The 18854-nt window shown below is 41.6% G+C and overlaps 1 pseudogene across 2 annotated transcripts in view; it reads left to right on the forward strand.

Moving 5' to 3' along the window:
* LOC150091393 (toll-like receptor Tollo pseudogene) overlaps positions 1–18193 on the forward strand; it is a 73183-nt pseudogene extending 54990 nt beyond the window's left edge. For both annotated transcript variants that reach the window (XR_016547067.1, XR_016547068.1), the window contains one exon: positions 13257–18193. The product of XR_016547067.1 is annotated as a toll-like receptor Tollo pseudogene, transcript variant X1 (transcript). The remainder of the gene's footprint in view (positions 1–13256) is intronic.
* The last annotated feature ends 661 nt before the right edge of the window (positions 18194–18854 follow it).

Consider the following 18854-nt stretch of genomic DNA (forward strand, 5'->3'; position numbering starts at 1 on the left):
CACTGCCTGTTCCAAAGACATGCAGATTTCTTAAAATAAGGTTTTTTATTTGGTTGACTGAAATTTACATATCATTCGAATAACAGAGGCTCTGGAGTGAAAGTCAATTCGAAGCCTTTTTTTTTATTTTTCATCAAACCTGTAATTGGTGTTGCGAATCCCCCCCCGCCCCATAGACCATATTTAAAATAGATCCCCCCCACCTGCAGTAGACCATAAATTTATCGGGAATATTTCTTATTACCAAAACTTCCGGTTGTAGAGGCTCTGGAGTGAAAACTGATTTAAAGCTATTTTATTTTTGTTTTCCATAAAACGTGTAATTAGTGTTGAGAATATACCTCCCATAGACAATATTTAGAATATATTCCCTCTCCAATAGACCATAAATTCATCGGAAATGTCTTAATGCTAACTTCCGGTTTGTAGAGGCTCTTGAGTGGAAGCTAGTTAAAAGCCTATTTTATTTTCCAATAAAACCTATTTGAAAAATTCTCAAATTTAGATCATCCCCCCCCCTCCAATCCAATAGACAATAAATTTATTAGAAATATTTCCTAATACCAAAACTTCCGGTTCTAGAGGCTCTGGAGCAGTATGTGATTCAAAGTTATTTTTATTTTATTATTAATTTTCCATAAAACCTATAATTGGTCTATTGTGAAACCTCCCCCATAGACCCATTTAGAATAGATTCCCACCCCCCTCTCCAATAGACAAATTTATTGGGAATGTTTCCTAATACCAAAACTTCGTGATACCAAACTTCCGGTTGTAGAGGCCGATTCAAAGTTTATTTTTTTGTTTATTTTCCATAAAATCTGTAATTGGTGTGTTGCGAATAGATTTCCCCCCCTTCCCCCAATAGACCATAAATTTATCGTGAATATTTCGTAATACCAGAACGTCCGGTTGTAGAGGCTCTGGATTTGCAGCTGATTCAAAGCTATTTTTATTTTATTTGCCTTAAAACTTCCGGTTGTAAACAATTTAGAGAAGGTAATGAAATATTGGTTAAAGGGACATTTCTTCGCTTTATAAATGTTGATGACTCAGTTTAACTATAGCCCTTGGGATAGCCTTACAACACTGTCACTATCCATTACCTCTGGCGGCAGACGTGCAACCTAAAGGCGACACACAGTCCCTCCCGCCTACGGTACTGTTGCAACCAACTCTTAGATTCAGACCAATCATAGCTAGTTACCACGGTTAATGAAAACCACCGGATTAATGTATTGATCTCAACCCTCCCGTTGGCGTCTGTACACGGAAAAATCGGCAACAGTTGAAAAATCCTTTCGTTTTTTGGCAACGGATGCCTCGAGGGGTACTTCGGACGCTGGCCACCTAACTGGTATTTGTCTTAATTTCGTGTATGATGAAGCAATTACGTTATTCCTCAAACAGGCTTCACGATCCCCCTTAAATACCGGCTGAAGTTCGTGCAGAACATCACCCAGTGCTTCCTTGGTCTCCCTTTAGTGTCTCGTCCCCCTTAGGCTGGCACAACCCCGTTTTGGGTTGTAATAAGTTCACTAAATGGTTCATTTCCCATAATTATAACCCCTCATCCCTTCGTTGGACCTGTCTCGCGAGTAATAAGTGATTATAGTGCTGCCATCTGGTGAATAAAGTGAATTATGGAGGACAACGTAGTTTAACATTGTCTCTTAATGTAGGTCACGGCGGTGGCCCACATCGTCCGCCCACTAAGACGCTTTCTTCCGGACCTTGTTACTTGGAACAGAGTGGGTGCTTTCGACTACTCAATGTCGATCAACAAAATGCTGGATGTTCTTTCCCAGGGATTTTTTTCCACTGCCAGAAAGTCGGAAATACCGAAGAGTACCGGAATTTGTGGTCAATTAAGGGAAGTTTTTTTAGTGCCCTAAAGACAGCCCTTACCCCTCCAAGAAAACACCCGGTACAACAATACTGGTAGGTAATTTTCGCTTATTACACGCTGGAAAATTACCGCTAAATGACTCGGGTTCTTGTTCCTGCACGGGTCCCTCAGTGGGAGGTGTTTATGTTCGAGCAATTGTTGCCCATCCCTCATTACACTGTAAACATCCTGGTCCCTTTCCTCCCTACATACCTGCTATTTTCTGAAGTTTCAAAATGTACGTCACGATCGACTCTTCCATTTGGAAGAACTTCCAAAAATGCGCGTTGTATGTAGAAGGTGCCAACTGAGTCAACAGCAGTCCAACTGTAGATAATGGACCCTTTTCCTATCACGTGTATCGGCTTTACTGCCACTGGAATCGGTGTTCTGTTATTATTAATAGCAGCTTGGAGACACAAGATGGCAGAGTCCTGGAATGAGAGCAGTATTTTTAAACATTTGACAAGTGACTAGCCACCGCTGGTTCAAATTGCAAAGTTGAGAAAGCCATTTGGGTGGATAATTTTCAGATGGGTCGAATTTGCGCTCGCGAGATGACGATAAAGCAGTTGTTAATCCAACCTGCCACACAAAATCGAACAGAATATTTCGCAGTCTCTTTTATTATAAGAGCAAAACTTCCTCGATTTTATTCGGCATTTATATCTGCTGATGACGTCACCAGTGGTGTTAGATCTACCATGCTGCGTAATTGGCCAGGTCCAAATAGTCCTATTTACTGCTTCGGTAATCAAAGAACGGATATAAACCGCTAGGGGGAGCTACACACAAGAAATTTAAATATTCAGAAACGAGAAGTTTACGCTAATAATGACATTTCGTCGGTCTGTCATCTCGTCTGCCATTTTTCACATTGTTGTGCGCGAGCTGTTCCCAAGAGGAAATAGACATTTCGTTTGATGAATTTTAATTGTTGCTGGAAGCTGATCAAGCGATCACTATTTTAACACGTAATCCTCTTTCTTTCATTGACTTTTTCCTTTTTCTTTTTTTTTTTTTTTTTCCTCTCTTAGCGAGCGAATCGTACTTGAGAATCTAATGGATTGATCTTGTTTCCGGCTAGTCGATTACGGGAAAGAGAGCCATTATTGAAGCTCACCTTGTTAAAAAATTTGATCACGACTTGTCTGCACTCACTGGTGCATTAGAGTTACGGAATGTGGGTGAGTAAGAGAGGCGATCGAGGGAAATATCACCGAAGATGCTGACAACGACACCTTACGGAGAACATAATACATTTTTTAGCTCCGTCTACATCTAATTAAACTGCCAAAGAAGAGTCCCTGTCGTAATTCATACCTAAGCCTAAAACATTGCTTCTTACCCCCCAACCCCGAAACACTTCTTTTTTTTTTCTTGCCCTACCTTTCATTGCTCTAAGTGTGACGGCTGCGTTATCACACGCACTTTGCACACCCTTACTGCTATCGATTTCTTGCTAATTAATATGCTGTTCTGTTTGCAGAGACCATGTTGGGGTCACGCTGTAATGGCTTTATGGTTTGATATAAATGAAGGTAGGTGAATGGCCTTTTTTTATTTAGTTAGAAAGGGACGGTGGGGGAGGGGGGATTCGTATCTATATTTCAAAGTGGATGTTACTAATGCTAACTTGTTTTTAAGTAATGCTAATGAAGCAGAGTTCTTAAACTTTTGGTGAGGCTCTGTATTATTTAGTGAGCATCTCTTGTGTCGTAAGAGAAATACCACGTCTTGATTAATTTCAAGTTCAGCTATCGTCTGATTAATTTCACGAATCATCTTCTGCGTAATTGTTACGTAATAATGCTCAATATCCTCGTTATAATGAAACTCTGATTATTCGTGCATGTAAAGGGAAATTTATTATAGTATTTATAAAGATATACCATTGACTGCAATACTTGATTTTCCAACTATCATACACCATGTTAGAACTAACTCTCAGCTGCGTGTTCTAAGACATGTACTCTACCTGCCATCTGCTGGCAATTCGCCGAAGCTTATGGGTGGCTCATCCGGCGTTGTTGTTATCAAACTTTCCACGTACTTAGATATGCGCATTGTAATAATATATTGCGATGATGCGCATCCACTAGGCTACCATGTCTCATAGGAAAACAAATTGTGTTCTTCGCGATATTTTTGTCATTTTTGAATATTATTTAAACATAAACTTATGCTGGATGTAGCGTATGCCTTTTCTCCTTTAGGAGAATTGGCAAGTGTCCTGAAGTTATTCGAGTCCAAGTGTTTAAAGAGGATTTTACAGACGCTGAACAAGAGTCATTCCTAAGACGCATTTATCAATTGGCGTTTGTGTGAAAAAAGCTATGGGGGTTGGGGGGGGGGGTTTGAGAAATAGACACTTGAACTAAATCTAAATGTATTTTTATCCAAACGCGATTTCTTCAATGGCTAATGTCTTCTGTACCACTAGCCATTTTCAACCATGTACAAACTCCATTATTCGAGACCCCAACCGGGCTACTTTGCGTTCGGCCCTTGTACTTTCCCGTGTACTTTCATTCAAATAGTTTACCGGCTCAGCGAATCCATGCACGCGCACCCATAACAATTGACACCAAACGAAGCAAATGACCAAGAAAGGACCCCGTTGAATGCTCAAGACACGACAAAGAAGATTTGTGGTAATGTCACCCTGCCTCTTGCATTGTGTTAGATGCGTCTTATAGGTCATCAGTCGCTTTTTTTTTTTCCACCCGACGCCTTCTGTTATCCCCGGACTAACGATCGACAAGCGATGTGTCGGCGGTAGGCCAGAAACTCGTCTTTTTCCATCCAAAACATCAAAGATTTATTGCAGTTGGTCTTTTAAAAACGGGGGACAAAAATAAAAGAAGAAAAAACAGCGGAAGAGAGAAAAAAAAGTGTAGGGGGGAGAGATAAGGGAAGGGGAGGGTACTGTGTTTCCCATATCACTTGAATGGTCACCGGGGGTTATTTCTTTTCGTGTGCAGTGAAGTTGAACGCGCGAAACGTTTTTCAAAATGGGGTGGACACACAGCGCACCAAGTGATGCGGCAAATGTTAGCAGAACTTGGCGACAGGAGTCCCATGTCGCTGACGGGCAAGGTCTGGCCGAACGTCGCACGTAGGGCCGCCGATGGGGTCAGACGCAGTCGTTGGTTAGCTGGAAAGCTAGACCCATTTAGCTCAGCCAATTTAACTCTTCAGTGGACGACGAACTTTGTAATTAGTTTCGCTTTTTTCTTTCTTTCCCTCTGTCCCTCCCCTCCCTCTGTCGGTTACAACGCAACCAGTGGCTTTGGCTGCTTCCATGCCCTTACAAAGCAATTTGAGTCATTTTTGATCTGGCTGGCTTCCTCCATAATTCAGCTTGTATTTTTAGTTTAAAAGTATTTTTATAATCTGCTTAATTTAAGGGTACTTTAGGGGATGTGGGGTAGATGATGCAGCACTGGCTTCCCTTACCCATCCTCCAACCCCCTCGATGAACTTCCCTTTTGCTGTTTCCGGAAGAAACACTTTGCCCGATCGGATCTGTTCCTTTCTTTGCCAACACTTCTCCTCACCCTCAGTCAGAACATCTCTTCATCGCTAATCGAGAACGCCATAGGAAACGCGCGTGTATCTGTAATTCCTGCTTCCACGTCTCTTCGGTGGTTTGTGGAAGGGGCATATTTCCGGCTACTCAGTGTCAACAAACTGCTATTAACAGAACCAATATTGGAAGAGCCGCTCTGAGCTCGTGTTGACAATGACAGAACCACCTGGGCAGTTTACCAGAGACCCCTTTCACTTTCTTTTTTTTTCATCCTATGGCGACATCTGGTAGAGTCGATTGTGGCAACTTTAAGCCAGCAGCGTTCAAAATATCGATTGATGGAATCCGTTAATATCTGCTTTATTTGATGCTTTTGAAGTGTTTGTTGTTCCAAGCGTGATTGTTGTTGCTTTAATTAAATTTTTATAATCGCATCGGGTTTCCTGGTTGTGACGTAACTTCCTGTTATAGAATAGTGGTCTTTGAAGTCGGCTTATATATAGGGGCCCCTTTTTTTTTTTGCGCGCGCAGCACGAAGAAAGGGGAGGGGGGGATGTAATCAAGCTCTCTGCGAGTAGTTCAACACGTGTTCTTGTCCTTATTAGAAACAAAAGTTTCCATAAATCAATCCTTTTCTGAGCGCCCGTTTCGTAAATTACTGGTTCCCCCGAATGTTTACGGGTTAACGGGCGCTCGCGTTTGCATGTCCGCGTGCGTGTAGCGTTCTACAAGGTGAGAAAAGCTGTAGTAAGCAAAGCAACTCACGATCTTCCCATTTCATTGTAGCTCCAAGGCCACTGGAATAGTAATAATCGTGACAGGTGTGTTGAATTCCTCGGCCAAGTCAGTATCTTAAGTCCCGTAGATCGTATTAACATTCTTGATCGGCTCAATGGCTCGTCACGTGTCTCCCCCCCCAACCTCACCACCACCGGTTTGATTCTAGTCCTTAAATCCTCCCCCTATCTGTCCGTCTCCTGAACGTGTTTTTTGTACTGACGCAACCTTGCACATTCGCAGTCAATATATTCACCAAAAGGCAGTTTTGAACCATCCCTGTTTCAACCATGAACGTAAAGGTTCTCGAAAACCTTGCGCGATGTATCGATCCTCCATTGCGACCATCGTAACATTAAACAAGATCCTATTGTAGGTAGTGTTATTGCGTTTTAAGTACTTGGAAGATCACTTTAAAAGAGAAAGAAGGAATCCAGAACATAATAATCGAATTAACTCCCTATTCCATTAGAACTTTTTTTTTTTTTTTTTTGGCCCTCTCCGAAACCACCCTTTGCTGTTCGTGTTCCATCGCATTACTGCAGCAGAAACGTTATACATGTGGTGTGTGTGTGCTCGTAGCCCTCCAGTTCTTTAAGTCTTCACCTGGTGGTGTTCGCCTGAATCATTTATAACTAGGACGTCACCAGAATGTCGCGTGACTCGGGGCCTTCACGCTACATCACGTGACGGACTGAGTTATTGCCTTGCATTGAGACCGAGTGTGAATGCTTCTTGGACAGAGAGAGAAAGAAAGAAATACGCTCACGCTATGACCAATGTGGCCGAGATTGTGGATACATGATAGAATATAAAAGCTGCTATTGAGTCGATCAACGTGGCAAGCATGTGTTGAAATGGTTTGTTGAAAAGAAGTGTGAGAAATAGAATACTCTACGTGAATCCATTGTATTTGTAGCTTGTTAATTAATGCGACGTGCTTTTCCACCCTTCCCCCTACTCCCACCCAGACCCGCATTTTGATTTGGACTATTATAACTCAATTCGTAGTGTGCATAGTTGGGCTTGGAATGTTTATTTGACCTTTGGACTTGGCAGAGATTTACAGCTGATGATTGTTGTAATATCATCCATCTTTTTTTTTTTGTCCCTCATGCTCTGAACTTCTTCCGTAAGAACGCCCCGTTTGCATTTTTTTTCCCTCAGAACAGACTCCGTTTGTATTGGAGTTACTGTAGGGTTGATGGAAGAATGGGCCACTGTTTAACAAGTAGAGAACAGGCTGTTGTGCTCTGTCCAAACCGTTATAATCAAATCCGCTCCAGCAGACCAATCCTTTCTTTTCATACTGCTCATTATTATCGCAGATGCGCAGTGCACCTAAGGGATCTTGTTTTTCAAGCTCTGGACTGGGCAACTGAAGAGCTTTGGCCAGTCCCTTTCTTTCTCAGTATTATGTAGTTATGTGCGTGTAGGAAAGGATACATAGGAGTACATTCCTATACTACCCACTCATTTGTGCTTCGTTCTGGGGGTGGAGAAGATGGGAAATCTTCCTGGACAAGTTAGCCCTTCAAAATGGTGGCCAATAATGTAATGCAGCAATTTTGGCGTCGGGTGAAACATGGAAATGGTGACTTGCGTGCTCGATATGTTAACTACAACTGAAGTGGGTCCTAAAGATTGAACAAACAGTAGCATTTATGTCGGTATGATTTATTTTGGGACCTACTGTATTTGTATCGTCCGCATAACGAAGAAAACATCGAATATAATTACAAAAGGAGTATCCGGAAAACTGATTACTCTTTCCTTTCTTTAATAAGGGAAATGGTGTTTATGGGGGGGAGGGGGAAAGTATTAAAGGCCTTGAGTCACTCTTCTTATTGCTCTGCCTTTTTTACTGCTTTAGACGAAGTCTAACGAAATGACTAGCTTTTAAACAAACCATTGCCTTACTTCTAGATTGGTCCCAGTTTAGGTCTCTCTAGGGTCCTATAGCGAACTTTGTTTACTATTGTCTGTTAATTCCCTCTGCTCTTCTCAGCACCCTTTTTTGTTATCCACAGTTTTTTTTGGAAAGTTTCTTTTCCCCTTCAAATATACATATCTGTGCGCATGCTTGGGTGTGTTCAAGAAACCCGAAGTGTTTTGTGATTTTAATCATCTTAGTAGGCTTGGCTGCTACGAAATTAGACAGTAAGATGTTTCTGCTTTCATTTTGTAAAAGCATGCGCACGTCATGCGGTCCTTTTATAAGAAAAATAGATTATTAAAATAGATGCAGTGATTGATCATTCCTTTGCCCTTTCCTGATTTTTCTTCATTCATTCATTTTTGGCTGCTTGAACAGTACGGGAGTAGCTGTGAATTACAAAGTAGCTATTTTTCTTATTTGCAATGGAATAGCTCTCAGCGGCGCGTTGTATTATGGATAGTGAGAAAGGAAACACCTGGGGTGTGTAGGTGAAGGAACTTAAGTCAATGGCTCGGGTTTTTCTAAATCCCTGTTTCACCTAGTCACTGTTTAAGATTGATTTTCGACTTGTGTAATTCCCAAGAAATCGGAGTCACGTTTTTATTTACAACTAGCTGGCCAGTATTTTATTATCGTAGCCCCCCCCCCCTCAATTTTCAAGTTGAAGATTCCATCCCCAAGATGTGAATTTGTTTTAATTATAACATTCGTTAATTAACATCAAATATTTCTGCAAGTTTTTTTTTTCATCTTAAATCTTAAATTTATACATTGGTAAAATATCAGGGGCATGCCACCCTTCTAGTTCATTCCCTTAGTGTGCCTTTGGAGCCTCTCCAACTCATAATTTTCGAGCTATGACGCTAACGATCCCTTTAATTAGGAAGATTAGCATATATGCATAATACGCCTATTGTTGCCATGTCTGTCTGTCCGCCCGCATGTAATAAATCGGCTTCTAGTGAATGGATTTTTATTAAATTTTATATTTGGGCCATTCTGGAATTTTATTTTTGTCTGTCCGTCCAAATGTAATAACTCAACTCGGTTATTTCCAATTACTCTTCCGTTCATTTTAGAAGATACCGAAAAAAAGGAAGAAATGGTTTTCGGGATTAAATAGTTGATGACACTTTTTGTGTGTATAATAAAACTCCTATTTGTTTGTCAGGGATAGAAAAGAGAGGGTTCATACAGAGCTACTCATCGCGAATTTTAATTGTGGTATTGTCGGACACGCAGCTTTTAAAGACTAGCATCCTCAGATGTATTTCTTCCGTGCTCTGACCTCGGTGTTCTCGACATCTAACAAAAGACTAAGAGCGGTGGGCTAGCAGGGAAAAAAGTCTTGGTATGGATTCCTTTGTGTGTTCAGACGCGGTACAAATTGCTCGATGCGTGACATTTGACCCCCATTTCTCATAGCTGCAAGTGTCGAATTGAGGGAAAGTTGAAGCCGAAGAATTCGGTGTACGGGGAGGTGTATGAGGGTTCATTATTGAAACTTCTTAGGAGCTGCAGGAAAAAAAAAAAGAAGCGAGATAAGGGCAATAAGGGAATAGAGGGACCCCGAAATGGTAGATTCTAAGAGTCCCGCCCCATACAAAACTAATAGCGGGCAAGCTATCGCTGTTATGTTTTGCAACAGAATAGGAGGGGCGGTGATTGGATGGAGAAAAGTGGTTCCCCGATTGAAATGGGAGTAAGTAGACCCCTTAGCCACCCCCCATCCCCTTCGTACACCATCTAAAGTTCCTCCTTCCTGTCGGCAGAGAAAAACAATCTGAGTGGTAAGGGGAGGTAAGAGGACATCGAGGGAAAGAGAGAGAGGCCTTCCGTTACTGAGGACAATGAACACCCCCGGGCAGTCGAGGATACACGATAAAGGGGAGTGGCGGGACTCCGATGTAATCGACCGATAAATACAACCGCTAGTTAATTGGTCATCGGTGTAGTGAACAAGGGATGGCCACTTTGGTCCACAAAATGCAGCTCTCCCTTCTCAATTGGTCACCGTCGCCGCACGTGCCTGGGGATGACGGAAGAGCCGGGGGGAGGGAAGAGAGGGGAGTGGTTGCGTGGACGAACAACTTCATCCAGTTCTTTTGTTTAGTCTTTTTCTTGTGTAGCGAGAAAACCGGTTTTGATTACCACACGGGTGAAAGTTAATTGGTGTCATAATCGGCGCGGTCTCCAAAATTTCCTGTTTTTTGGACACATTACTGAAATACCTTGGGCCAAATTGAAGTTCACGTGTGAGTTTTCAAGGCGCGTATACCGAGGTTAGTTTCTTAGGCGGTGTTTGACATTTACGGAAGCAATTAATGGTTGGAAAACCCCCTCCCCTCACCCCACTGGCTTCCTAAATTGAGAACCCGGTAAATGAAACCAACGCTTCTTTCGTGTTTGGTATTCGAAGCAGCAGTCAGCCATAATTTTTGCCCAAAATTAAGTTATTGCTTTGCTTCTGTTTATGGTAAATATTATTTCTAAATAAACATTTTTGTGTATTGGTATTAAAATGTGGTAGTTTATTATAATCAGGCGATTGCAGTAAAGTTTTTAAATTTGATTATAAAATCTCCTTCTCTACATTTATCCACGAATTCCAGGGGGATGATTTAATTTGATCTTCTGATCATCTACAAACTTTTGGGTGGGTGGGGAGAACTTAATTACATTTTGACGTCATTGCTATTACCGGGGAGCCTTTCGATGGTATTTCTAATCCACGAATGTCGTATAATTCAATTTTATTAATAAAAACTTCGCTGAATATCATAACTCCTCTTACATCTTGGCTTTTCAACTCAAATGAGGAATCGGAATTTAAAAAAAGCCGAAATAGCCGAGAGGACAACATGAATATGTAATTTTTTTTTCTCTTTCGCCCCTTCCAACCTTATTTTCAGACGTAATTTTACCTTAGATTACATTTTAGCGTGTCTGGGAGTATTAGTCGAACATTTTCCAGTTACCAGAGAGCTCTTGTACGAGCTTATCGTAGCTTTCGGGAGGAAGCGAGCGTTGCTCCCTCGCGCCTGAAGAAACGGCCCCGGTATAAGGTGACTTTGTGTGTGGTAAGTCTATAATAGGAGTCGGGAAATAGCGCCGATTCTTTTGCCCTCCCCTTCTCGTTGGTTTGCACATGCCTGTGGGTGACCGTGTGTGCGTTGGTTAGAGAAACAGCGTTTCTAAGAGAGGACCCGAGAAAGGGGTTCTTAGGAATGTTTGCAGGAGAGAAAGCGTCGAAGGAAACGACACTCTGTCTTCTTGTCATAGTTTCCGATTCGACTAGCCGAAATAGTGGAAGGGCCGGTAGTTAAGCAAAGCGATGTCTCCGTCGTGTTCTTTTTTTTTTCCTTTTAATTCCTCACCGGCACCCTACTTCCCAAGGCAATCATCCTTCCTCAATAGACAGCAGACTTTCCTACACAAACCTCCGAAATGGAAACCCTCCGTGGGCCTCATCCCTGGGTGTTAGAGCGTGTCTCGATGTCATGCACGCCTCTATTTCGCGCGTCTTTTGACTCTCTGACATCCCTTCAATTAAGTTTTTGCACACAAAACTCCAACGCCGGGCATGCTTGAACGCTCAGCTATTCGTTCATTAGCAGCCAACCCCCCTCCCCCACTTCCCCAGAGGAGGAGAAACCAAGCATTCCCAGAAATCAGTCTTTGATTTCAGTACTTGTGTTTATTACTCACTTGACTATATTTAAAAATCTCTAGAGAGGGAGTAGAAAACTCCCTCAGCGCCATCCGAATGAAAAGTTCTGATAATACATGTTGTATGAACTCTTAAAGAACATTTTTAGGGCAAGAAGTTCATTTTAAGACGTAAATTGAAAAGCTTGAACTATTTTAAAACCATTTAAGTTTATTCTTTTAGCTGTTTGTTTGATTTATCGGTTATTAAATATAAATTTATTCTGAGATAATGCCATAAAATTCAATATTATAATTATACAGTGTATCATATGTGGGACCCACTTCAGAAATGGATTTAGGACCTAAAAACGAAAGTTCATGTAAAGTAGTTGCAGCCATTTTGTATTCCAGCAACTACTGCTTACGAGGACCATTTAAATGTCACCAACCGGTGTGGAATAATCAATGCCTTTCAGATGGCCCCCGCAAGTTAAAATCCAGTGGATTCAGGTTCGAAGAGCGTGCAGGCCGGGCAGTGGAAAACCTGCACGAACTATCCATTTATTAGGAAATCATCCATCCAACATTATTGCTGGTGCTTAGATTGAACAACGGGATGGGGATTTTTGTTGAGCCATCGATGAGCGATGTGCAAATTGACCACACGGGAACTCCAGCTTCAGTAAGTCCTTGTACTCTTTGAACATATGGATAAAGCTCTTGGACCCGTAAAATTTTCCACGCAGTCCTAGGTCCCAAGTCCTCTGCTATTGCTATCACCATTTTCTTCAACGTGATTGAAAATTGGTGCTGATATTTCTACCACCATCTCAAACTTTTTCTAAATGAACTCATTTCCTCAAGATGTTCGTGTGTTCTCTGAAATGTCTTATTTGGCACAGGAGGATCAGGGAAGTTTTCTATGTACAGACGTCTTGCCTACTATTTTAAGAGGGACTCAAGGTTAAAGTTTGGGCCCTCCTGGACTATTCAGAGCATATTAGAAATCGATTTATTATCGCAATAATTAATTTCGTATTTAAGAATGAATCTCCCCTTAAAGTCATACAAATTCAGGGAGTTTACATAAACTTAAGTTAAATATTTTTAATTATTAAAATTAGAAAAATTGATTGGCGACTATCAAATCGATGTTTATAATGAGAAAATAAATTAAACCATTTCTGCTTCTCCTTCAGAGATACTGTATTTATATTTTTTAAATCTTTATGTGTATTTTATTGCTTGATAACTTATTTTTAAAATTCAATCAGTATTTATCCATTATTTTTTAAGTCTTTCATCCATCAGTGGATTGTATTAAAATTATTTAATAAATAATTCTGGGGAGGTTTGAGTGGCACTAGAGATTCTACTCTCGTGTAGCTAACACCCCTCCTGATAAACATTTTAAATATTCTCAGTCGAGTTCACTTTAACTTGACACCATTTTTTTCTTTTCTTTGCAGGAAATCGGAATTTTCCGAGTTCTTGAGCATTTCCAGCCGTTACTCAAGAATGACCTGTCAAGTCGCCAAGACGACCTTATCATCGTAGTGGAAAAGGAAAGACAGTGTTGGGGACTGTCGCGGATAATGTGGTGCATATCTTTGTGATTTCTTCTCTCTTTCCGCTTCCTCTTCTGCCTACACCCCCGACATTCCCCCTTCGATCCCAAGACAAGACAAGGTCCAAGGACTCGCTAAGTGAGCTTCGCAAAGATCCAGTTCACTTGGAAAAACAGTTAAACCATTCGCGTCACCGGTGAAGCGGAACTTCTCGCTGTCGGGTGAGAAGAGGCGAGCCGACAGGGGGAACAGCTGAATTGAAGATTGCCCCGAAAATAAAACGAGAACATTCTCCCTTCTTTTTGCCTCGTGTGCTTATTGGCGTGATACAATGAGGTCGTAGTAGGGTTTTTCTGCGCTCGGAAAATTTCCCAAGACCACCTTCTTCGTGTGCTGAACTGGTTCAGTGATGTTAGTCTACACCAGTAGAGGACGTAGGTCCTCTGACCGTGCGACCCAGAGACCTCCGGAGGTGTCAGACTCCGCTAATCCTTTCCCATCCTTCGGTATGTCATCATTAAGTGCCAAATTACTGTGCTTCTTGTGGATTATCTTAGTAGCCATTTCCGGTTCAGTGGCAGTTCACTATGTTGCTCCCGAAGACTGCGAGTGGATGCCGCTAGGGGGCACAGATGTAGCCTTAACGTGCCATCTCCAGACAGTCAACAGCGGTTCCCACAGCACCAACTTTACTCTCATTCAAGCAGACCACACAGCCAGTTTCACCGTGCTGTGCGAACAAGTTTTCTTCGAAAGTCAATTAACCAGGGGGGCTTTTGCCCACTTGCGGTTCCTGAAAACTTTACGTATTCAACATTGCAAGCTTCCTAACATCCCCAGTGGTGCATTTCAAGGCTTGGGTGAGCTACGTAATCTCACCATACGTACGTATAATAACGAATGGGGAGCGTTTTCTTTGGAGGTTATGCCGGGCAGCTTTTTCGGCTTGAAACAACTGGAATGGTTGGACATGGGTTACAATCACATCACGACCCTCCCAGAAGCATCATTCTGTGGCCTTAACGTTATAAAAATGCTAAATCTCACCAATAATAGAATCCAAGAACTTTCGGGTATGTACGGGATTGATAACCATACCCAAAAGCCATGTCTTCAAGAACTTCTAGAACTCGATCTCTCCCACAATAAACTCCGAATTCTCAAAGATGGTGAACTCTCTCTATTGCGAAACCTGCACATATTAAACTTAAGGAACAACCATCTTATAGAAGTTGAAGATTCGTCTTTGTTTGGTTTGAAAAAGTTGCAGACGTTGGATCTGTCCAATAATCACATAAGAAAATTACCCGCTCAGTTTTTCCGACATGCCACCGATATCCGACAACTGTACCTTCAGAACAACTCTTTGAATGGCATTCATTCCAACTTCTTCAATGGTCTACAGCAGTTGCTGGTACTCAACATATCCGGGAATAAAATCGCCAGCGAATCCATCACCTCAGAAACATTTGCTGATTTAATTCGACTCGTTGTGCTGGACCTCAGTCATAACCATCTACAGGTGATCAATGGATCCATTTTTCAATCTCAATACAGTCTCCAAATGCTCTATCTCCACCATAACAGAATTGATATAATTGCCGATAATGCCTTTTCCGCTCTTTACAATCTACATACACTCGTTCTTCACAATAATGACTTGAGACACGTTGATGTGTTCACCTTCAATGGATTATACGTCATTAGTTCTCTGGGTTTGGATAATAATAAGATAGAGCTTGTTCACCCGGATGCTTTTAAAAATTGCAGCAGTATTCAAGATTTGCGACTTGGTGGAAACACCTTGATGGCTGTACCGTACGCCCTCGGATCATTGCAGTTCTTGAAGACCATTGACCTCAGCAATAACAACATCACCAGTGTTACCAATGCGTCGTTTCGCGGACTCAAACAACTTTACAAGCTAAATCTGTCTGGGAATGATATTGGAAACATCTCTAGAGGGACCTTTCGTGATTTGCCAGCATTGACCGAGTTGGATCTGTCTAATAACCAGATCTATGGCTTAGAACATGGAGTTTTTGATGACGCTGCCGAGGTGAGGGTTGTATCTCTGAATGACAACTTTCTGTCAGATGTCAATGGGTTGTTTATGAACTTGCATCGCTTACAAAAGCTAAACATCTCCAGGAACAAGATTACATGGTTTGATTATGCCCTTATCCCTATTGAACTTCAAGAGTTGGATATTCATGACAATGAAGTGGAAACATTGGGAAATTACTTTGAATTGGAGGCTATCTTGCAGCTACGATACTTGGATGCTTCTCATAATACCATCAAGGAAATCAATGGTGCCTCTTTCCCTAACCAGATAGAACTACTCAGACTTAATGCTAACAATATTAATATAATTAATGCGTTCACCTTCATGTCGAAGGTGAACTTAACGATGGTCAATTTGGCTTATAACAGTCTTCAGAATCTTGACATCAATGCCTTTCGCCTGAACCCAGTTCCTTCAAGTATTGGTCTTCCTGAGTTCTACATCTCTGGTAACCCTTACTTCTGTGATTGCAACATGGAGTGGCTGCAGAGGATCAACAACTTAGATGATACACGCCAATATCCGAAAATCGTTGACCTTGGTGAGGTAGTGTGTCAAATGCCATTTTCTCGAACTAGTCCTTACATGCTCCTGGCCAGCGCAAACTCTTCAGACTTTCTGTGCAAATATCGAAGTCATTGCTTTGCTCTGTGTCACTGTTGCGAATTTGACGCATGCGACTGTGAGATGGTGTGTCCAGAGAACTGCACGTGTTACTCGGATCAGACCTGGAATACGAACATCGTAGATTGTGCTGCTAGGAATTATATAAACATGCCAACCAGGATTCCAATGGATGTGACTGATCTTTATTTGGATGGTAACGACATTGCCCAATTGTCCAGCCATACGTTCATTGGGCGTAAAAACATGCGTATTGCGTATCTCAATAACAGCAACATCCAGATGATAAATAATCGAACATTCAATGGCTTACACGCCCTGCGTATACTCCACTTGGATCATAACAGACTCGCTTTGCTGTACGGGTTCGAATTCGAGACGTTGATCAACTTAAAGGAGCTCTACTTATCCCACAATCACATTAAGACTATTACCAACACCACTTTTCTGCCTTTGAAATCTTTAGAGATTCTTCATATGGACCATAACTTCATAGTGGAGTTTCAAGTGTGGAATTTGAACTATAATACGCGTCTTCTCAATGCCCGATTGGGTCACAACACGTGGACTTGCAACTGTCGTTATATGGACGAATTCCGTGATTGGTTAGTCGAATTTGGATCGTATGTTCGCGACGGGGCGAGCATTCGCTGCTTTTACAACAAGACGGCTGGACCATTCCTCTCTGAATTTAACGTCACTTCTTGTTCCAATTTCACCGAAGTCACCTACTTCCAAGCCGTCTTTCAAGCAGATTATATGTCAGCTATGATAGTGGCTCCAACGTTGTTCATTATCCTCATACTGGCTTTGGTGTTGGTCTGTGTGTATCGAAAGGAGATGAAAGTCTGGGTGTTCAGCAAATACGGTGTGCGTCTATTTCATCGCAATCAACTACCCGCGGAGGCTGAGAAACTCTTTGATTCCTTCGTGTCCTATTGCAAGAAAGACGAAGCTTTCGTGGCGCAGATCCTGGCTCCGGGTATGGAGTGTGGAACCCCGCCGTATCGTATGTGTCTTCGTTATCGCGACCTCCCAATGGCTGGTTATGTGGCAGAAGCCATTACGGAGGCAATTGAGTGCAGCTATAGGACAATCATTGTCCTGTCGGAGCAGTACCTCAAAAGTGAATGGTGTCGCTTCGAACTGAAGACAGCCCACCATGAATCCCAATGTAATAAAAACCACAGACTGGTAATTGTACTGTTGGACAAAGTGTGTTTCAAGGACATGGACCCCGATGCCAAAATGTGCTTTAGGTCCGCACCCATCATTCGATGGGGAGAGAAGAGGTTTTGGGAAAAACTACGGTACGCAATGCCCGATGGTCGTGGGCAGAAACAAATGAACGGACCAGATCCGAAACTTACTTTTCCTCATCAAAGGCTTCCACACTCGAATTCGATCAAACTGGTGTGAACTTTGATCGCCTTCTTTAATGTCTTTCATGCAAAGTTTTTCCGGGGGTATTTGCCATGGTGCTTCCTGTGCCATCTGGTGTGAAAGCGAGGCTTTATTTCTAAGCGATGCTCTTAGGATGTGTGTGAATGTGTATATAGAATATTTAATGAAAACAAAAACAAAAAAAGTGGAAAAAAAAAAACTTTTTTTTTTTTTCGAGAGTTTTCCCATTTGTAAGATTAGTCATTGTTGCCGTAATGTTTTTTATACGAAATGCCCCCTCCTATTTTATTAGAATCTTCAGACAGGCTTAGCTAAAGACAGTGGATTAAAGATGTGCCCGATGGATTGCTGGTGTTTCAAGTGTAAACCCATTTTGTTCTGTTTGCTGTTTTATTTTCTTTTAATATATAACTGACAAGCTAAGCAGCGCTTCGAAGAAAACATGGACGTGCTCTTAAGAATTTAAGTATTTCTTTAAAAGGTAATCTCTGTAGATAGAAGAAAAACAAATTAGAATATGCCAATTTCTTCGAGGGAAGAAGATTTATGCAAGTGTACAGTTTAAAGAGGCCTCCGGCAGGTGGCGCAAGTACATGGAAGTGGGAGTATTGTTGGTTAGTTACCCAGGTGACTCTTAACCCTGCTCTGTGAGCAGTGCCTTGACTGAAAAAAAAAAAAAATCTTAGAAATCTGTCATGAACATTTTCATCTGAAAATTTCGTTTTAATATTTAAACGAATACTTTTTTATTTTTTTTAGTTTTGCCCGATTTTTCTGCCATGGTCCACTCGCTTTATTGACAGCTGACTTCTAGAATATTCATCAGTTTCGAATAACATTTCGCCCACAAAACACAGAGCCTCTTAAACTCCTTTTCAATGCCAACCTGCTGTGATGAATCCATTTCTACTCCATCCTGTCCAGATGTAGAGGGACTGTGGTGCTAGTTTTGACGACTCTGTCCATGTAGGGCACAACGCCATCTACCAATATTAAACAGAACTGTGATAAAAAAAAAATAAGTTTTTTTGTCAATTTTTGTATAGTTCCTAACAGATGGAGATTACAAGTGTGTGTATCATTTGATAAGTTGTTTATTGTTGTGTACAAACAAACAAAACTCACTACACCTATTCCATTTTACAAGGGTGTCGGGAAATACATGAAATCAGTGGAGGGATTTTTTGTCTGGGTATATAATATATGGTCATCTCCTATGGATGGAGTTACCAACATGCTCGATGTTTGTAACTCCATCTCTATGATGGAATTGTATTGCTCTGGAGGTTATGTACCCTATAACTGATGTGCAGTGCTTAATTCAGGGTATATCCTCCCACTTGGGTGCAGATATTTTCCTTTATGATGTACAAAAATTGCTGTAAATCCTTCCTCCTCTGTGT

This window comes from Mastigoproctus giganteus, chromosome 1, assembly GCF_048544385.1.
Source record: "Mastigoproctus giganteus isolate SK-2022 chromosome 1, ASM4854438v1, whole genome shotgun sequence".
Taxonomy (NCBI): domain Eukaryota; kingdom Metazoa; phylum Arthropoda; class Arachnida; order Uropygi; family Thelyphonidae; genus Mastigoproctus; species Mastigoproctus giganteus.